This window comes from Eumetopias jubatus, unplaced genomic scaffold (assembly GCF_037043125.1).
Source record: "Eumetopias jubatus isolate StellerSeaLion01/CBP00866 unplaced genomic scaffold, mEumJub1_p1.0 scaffold_11, whole genome shotgun sequence".
NCBI lineage: Eukaryota > Metazoa > Chordata > Mammalia > Carnivora > Otariidae > Eumetopias > Eumetopias jubatus.
This window is the reverse complement of record NW_028274817.1, coordinates 96,114,495-96,120,494: the sequence shown is the minus strand read 5'-3', so window position 1 is coordinate 96,120,494 and position 6,000 is coordinate 96,114,495.

Below are 6,000 nucleotides of genomic sequence, written 5' to 3'. Positions count from 1 at the left end.
GCTCCTGGGTGGCTCAGTCAGTTAAGCATCTGACTTTGGCTCAGGTCATGATTTCAGGGTCCTGGGATCAAGTCCTGTACCAGGGTCCGTGCTCAGTGGGGAGCCTGCTTCTCCCTCTCCCTATGTCCCTTGCCCTGCTCATGCTCTCTCTCTCTCAAATAAATAATTCCTTTTTTTTAAGATGTTATTTATTTATTTGACAGAGAGAGAGAGAGAGAGAGCACACAAGCTGTGAGAGTAGCAGGCAGAGGGAGAGGGAGAAGCAGACTTCTCGCTGAGCAGTGAGCTTGACAAGGGGCTCAATCCCCTCCCAGAACCCTGGGATCATGAACTGAGCCAAAGGCAGACACTTAACCAACTGGGCGCCCCAGGCGCCCCATTAAAAAAAAATTTTTTTTGAACAATTCCAACACCACAAGGATCCTTCCTCCTGCCCTTTTAGAACCACACCCAGCTCCCTTCTACCTCAACCTATACTTAACCACTGATATGTCCTCCATTTCTAAAATGTTATCACTTTAAATCTGTTATATAAAGGAATCATATACTATGTAACCTTTTAGGATAAGCTTATTTCACTCACCATTATCTTCTGGATATTTGCCCAAGTTGTGCGCATCGAGAGTCTGTTCCTTTCATTGCTGAGTGGTATTCCATGGTATGGATGTATCACAGTTTAACTGCCTGTTGAAGGGCATCTGCAGTGTTTCCAGTTTTTGGCTATTATGAATAAAACTGCCATGAATGTTTATTTTTTGTGTAAACATAATTTGCATTTCTCTAGGATAATGTCCATGAGTACAATTGTTTAGTCATATGGTAGTTACGAATTTAGTTTAGTAAGAAAATGCCAGGCGCCTGGGTGGCTCAGTTGGTTAAGTGGCTGACTCTTGGTTTCGGCTCAGGTCATGATATCACGACCGTGAAAATCCAGCCCTGCATCAGGCTCCATACTCAGTTTGGAGTCTGCTTGTCCTCCTCCCTCCCCCTCTTCCCCTCTCCCTGCTCACTCTCTCTCTCTGAAATAAATAAACAAAATCTTTAAAAAGAAAGAAAAGAAAATGCCAAACCGTTTTCCACAGTGGCTGTACTATTTTACATTCCCACCAGAAATTTATGAATTTCCAGTTGCTCCACATCCTTACCAGCATTTTGTATTGTCATGGTTTATTTTAGAAGGTGATGCTTTAATGATCTGTCACCAGCAGCTCACCACCACATATATACACTATCTTCTTGATACAGTTATATTATAATTTTGTTTAGATCAGTATTCTGCTTTTACATTATTATATGTCTATAAATGATATTCACTTTTAAGCCAAGTAATAATTTACATTTTCATGCATAGCTTGTCATTTCTTTCAAGTTAATATTTTTTTTTGCTTTTAGTTTTTTTATGTTTTTAGTTTGTTTCTATGTGTTTATCACTAATGTATTCTTGCTCAACCTCCCCCAATTGTTTAAATCTTTTCTCAACATGTTCAAACTCATCAAGCACTCCATCCATTCAACCTTCATGGAGACCTCTCTCCAGTAGCCCTCTGACCTGCTCCAATCTTCACTGGTTGCTTGCCAAGTCTGTTACATACCTCTCATCTCTTCACCATCATCCTGGAGTTTTCCATCACCACTCTCTTGAGTTGGGTGCCCTGTTCCCTGAATGCTATTTTCCTTTCTCTTGGCCTCGTTTAAGTGGAACACATTCTCACAGGTAGTTTCCTGGGAAAGGGCTTGTGAGTTAAAGTTTTCAGGCCTTGATTATCAGAAAATGCCATTAATTTACCCATACAAAAAAATCAATAGTTTAACTTGACTAGGTTAAATAATTTTCTCTTAAATCTTGAAGCCATTGCTGCAACATTTTCTACCATCCAATATTCTGCTGAAGAAGACCAAAGCCATTTTGACTTCTTGTGTTCTGCATGTGGTACTTTTTATTTTATTTTATTTTTTTTCCTCTTTGGGAGCTCTTGGAATTTTCTCTTTACCCCTTCTCTTTGATATTTCCATATTTTTACCTTATCATAGACGGTATTGAGAAGTAATGGGACCTTTAAATCAGGAAAATCATATCCTTAAATTATAGAAAATTGTCTTAAATATTTATTTCCTTTTTTATTTTGTTTTTCTCTTTCTGGAACACTTATTATTTATCAGTTGGACACCTGGATATCTTCTAATCTTTTTATGTTTTTTTGCCTGTTTTTCTATCCCCTAAACTTTTAAGAGTATCTTCTAGGTTGGGGATTAGCAAACTATGACCCATGGAATTGCCACCCATTTTTTTAAATAAAGTTTTATGGGGGGACACCTGAGTGGCTCAGTCAGTTAAGTGTCTGCCTTTGGCTTAGGTCGTGATCCCAGGGTCCTGGGATCGAGTCCTGCATCGGGCTCCTTGCTCAGCGGGGAGCCTGCTTCGCCTTCTGCCTACCACTCCCCCTGCTTGTGCTCACTTTCTCTCTCTCTCTGACAAACATATAAATAAAATCTTAAAAAAAAATGTTTTATGGAAACACAGCCACATCCATTCTGTTACAACTGGAGTTGAATAGTTATAACAAAGACCATATGCCCCGTGGGCCTAAAATATTTAATATCTGGTCATTTAATCACAAGTTTGTGGGCATTTCTTCTAAGAGCTTTTTTTTTCAATTTTGTCTTCTAAATTCTCTTGAAATTCTCATATCTGTGTTCATAGTTTCAACTTCCATTAGTTCCATTTACAGTGTCCTGTTCTTAATTTATGGCCATAATATGGCTGTTATATTTCTGAAGATATAATCTTTTTTCTGTTTTTGAGATTTTATCATCCAGTATTATTTCTCTTTTAAGTTTTTTTTACTTATTTCTTTGGTCTTTGTAATGCTAGCATTTTTAATAAAATGATAGGAGAGCCTTGACCACCTGCTCATATTTGAGTCACTAAAATGTTGAAAGTTTTGTATACACAGATGAATGTTGTAAATTGTGGACTTTCCAGAATGGTGATCAGGTAAGAGTATTTTCTTCAGGAAATGCTAAGAGTCCTAAACCAGTCTTGTTCAATAGGAGAATATCACACATTGACTTTCCCTGGGACACCTGAATCAGTCACTTTGACAAGAAAGTAGGATAATCCTAATTGGCTTAGACCAACTGTTGGTCTACTCCTAGTTTTTGGGATGGGATCAATCCCTTCTAAATCATGTAATTTGTACACAGTGGCATAATGGAGTAGAAGGAAATGTATACGTGGGAATAATAATATTCACTTCATTTCTCATCTTTCTCCGAATCAACAATTATAGATGGACATTTTTATACTTCTTTGCCAATAACTGATAGAACAGGGAGACAGACAATTAGTAAGGATATAGAAGATCTATAGAAGGCTATCAACCAGTTTGTACTAATTGACATTCATAGAGCACTGCACCCCACAACAGCAAACAGTTTTTTCGCATGCATATGGAATATTTACCAAGATAGGCCACATTATGAATCATAAAACACATCTAATTCAGTTTAAAGGATTCCATTCATATAAAGTATGTCTTCTGACCACAGTGAAATTCAACTAGAAATCAATAACAAAAAATGTCTTGAAAAATCTCCAAATATTTGAAAACTAAGTAATATACTTCTACATAATCCATGTGTCAAAGAAGAAATTAGAAAGTATTTAGACTTTCATGCAAAAAAATGTATTATACTTGTGTAATGCAGCTGAAGCAGAATTTAGTGAGAAATTTATCATATTAAATTCCTATATTAGAAAAAATAAAATGTTTCAAATCAATGTCTTCTGGTTCCACTTTAAGAAACTAGAAAAATAAAAGCCAATGAATCACAAAAATAAGCAGAAGAAAAGAAATACTGAATATCAGAACAGAAATAGGTGAAATTTAGGGACGCCTGGGTGGCTCAGTTGGTTAAGTGTCTGCCTTCGGCTTGGGTCATGGTCCCAGGGTCCTGGGATCGAGTCCTGTGTCGGGCTCCTTGCTCAGCGGGGAGCCTGCTTCTCCCTCTGCCTGCTGCTTCCCCAGCTTGTGCACCCTCTCTCTCTCTCTCTGACAAATAAAGAAATAAAATCTTAAAAAAAAAAGAAAAGTAAAATTTAGAAGAAAAAAATAGAGAAAATCAGTGAAACTAAATGCTGATTATTTGAGATGCTCAATAAAATAGATAAATTTGTATCCATGCTGATCAGAAAAATAAAGACACAAATTTCCAATGTCAAGAATGGGAGAGGTGGCATCACTACCAACTCTACAGATATTAAAATAAGGGATTATTATAATCAACTTCATGCTAATAAGTTCAATAACTTATATGATTGTATAAATTTCTGAAAGACAGAAACTACCAAAGCTCATGCAGGAGAAATGTAACCTGAATAACTCTATATCTACTTTAAAAATGGAATTTATAGTTTAAAAACTTCCCACAATGAAAACCCCAAGCTAATGTGCCTTCCCTGGTTAATTCAAACAAACACTTAAAGAAGAAATAAAACTAATATCAATAATACCAGTTATACAAAATTTCTTTTAGCAAATTGAAGAGGAAGTAATACTTCTCAACTAATCATGTGAGGTCAGTATTACTCTGATACCAAACATTAGATAAAGGCATTATAAGAAAAGAAAACTATAGACCAATATTTCTTACAAATTTATTCATTCTTTCGCTTTCAGAAAAACATAAATCACCTCTTCGGGAGGGCCTTTGCTGACTTCCTTGACTAGTTAAATCTTAATTTATATTCTTGTAGCAACACATACCTCTTCTTCATTAGACTTATATCACATATATTTATCTTATATTTATGTAAGTAGAAGTAGTACCTTCTCCCACACAAGATTATAAATTCTGTTAGGATGAGAATGTTCCTAGCCTGCTTCTGGACATTTTCCCCACAACTCTTTAGCAGAGTATCAGGCACATAGAAAGTGCTCAGTAATAATCAATGTGTATTTTTGAATTAATAAATGGCAAGTTGCTGATGGTATAGCCTTGTATTATGCATGGTGGTGATCTTGGGATGTGGGTAGAATGGGATGAATGTGGTAAGTAAGCTAGGGACATAGCTGATTGGTTAACATTTTACTAGTTGGATAATTAAAATCAGTATTTTAGTGCCTGAGATCTCTTTGGTGGTATTGATTGGATATGTTTCCTGATACAAGTAACAGAAATCCCTACTAATAGGGGCTTAAACAAGTAAGTGTTGTTTTCTTACATTGCATGAACTCTGAAGGAAGGCCGTGCTGGCATGGATGATTCCGTCAAAGACTCATGTAATTTCTGTCTTTCTGCTCCCCCATACTTAGGCTATTCATCCATTTTACTCAGGCTTGTGGACTCATGGCTGAAAGATGGCTATTGTATCTTTAGCCATTGCATCCCATCTCAAGGTAGGAAGGATGAAGAAGGGTGGTGCCATTCAAGTTTGGCCTTTTCATAAGCAAAACTTTCTCTTTTTTTAAAGATTTTATTTATTTATTTGTCAGAGACAGAAAGAGGCAGAAGGAGAAGCAGACTCCCCACTGAGCAAGGAGCCTGGCGTGGGACTCAAACCCAGGACCCTGAGATCATGACCTGAGCTGAAGGCAGATGCTTAACCAACTGAGCCACCCAGGCATCTGTAAGCAAAACTTTCCCAGAGGCCTTTATACTTCTTCCAGACTTAGATGGTATTGACCCAAACTGATTTAACAGGTCAAGCCTAGATGCAAGGTAGTTTGGAAAAGTGGTGATCTAAAGAACAAATTTGCTATGCTTCATAACCCATGACCAATCATTAGTTATTTCACAGGGTTGGGAACTTTACCTCTTCATCTAATTCCAAGGGCTTTCATAACTTTCACCTTGGTTGGGTCATGGTACCTGGCAGACAAATATTTTATTCAAAAGTGGTTAGAGAAGGGAAGATACATTCTTAGTCTGGATTTCTGTGTATAAAATAAAGAAATGGCTTAGGTTACTCATGTTAATAAGTCATTTTGTAAGTATATG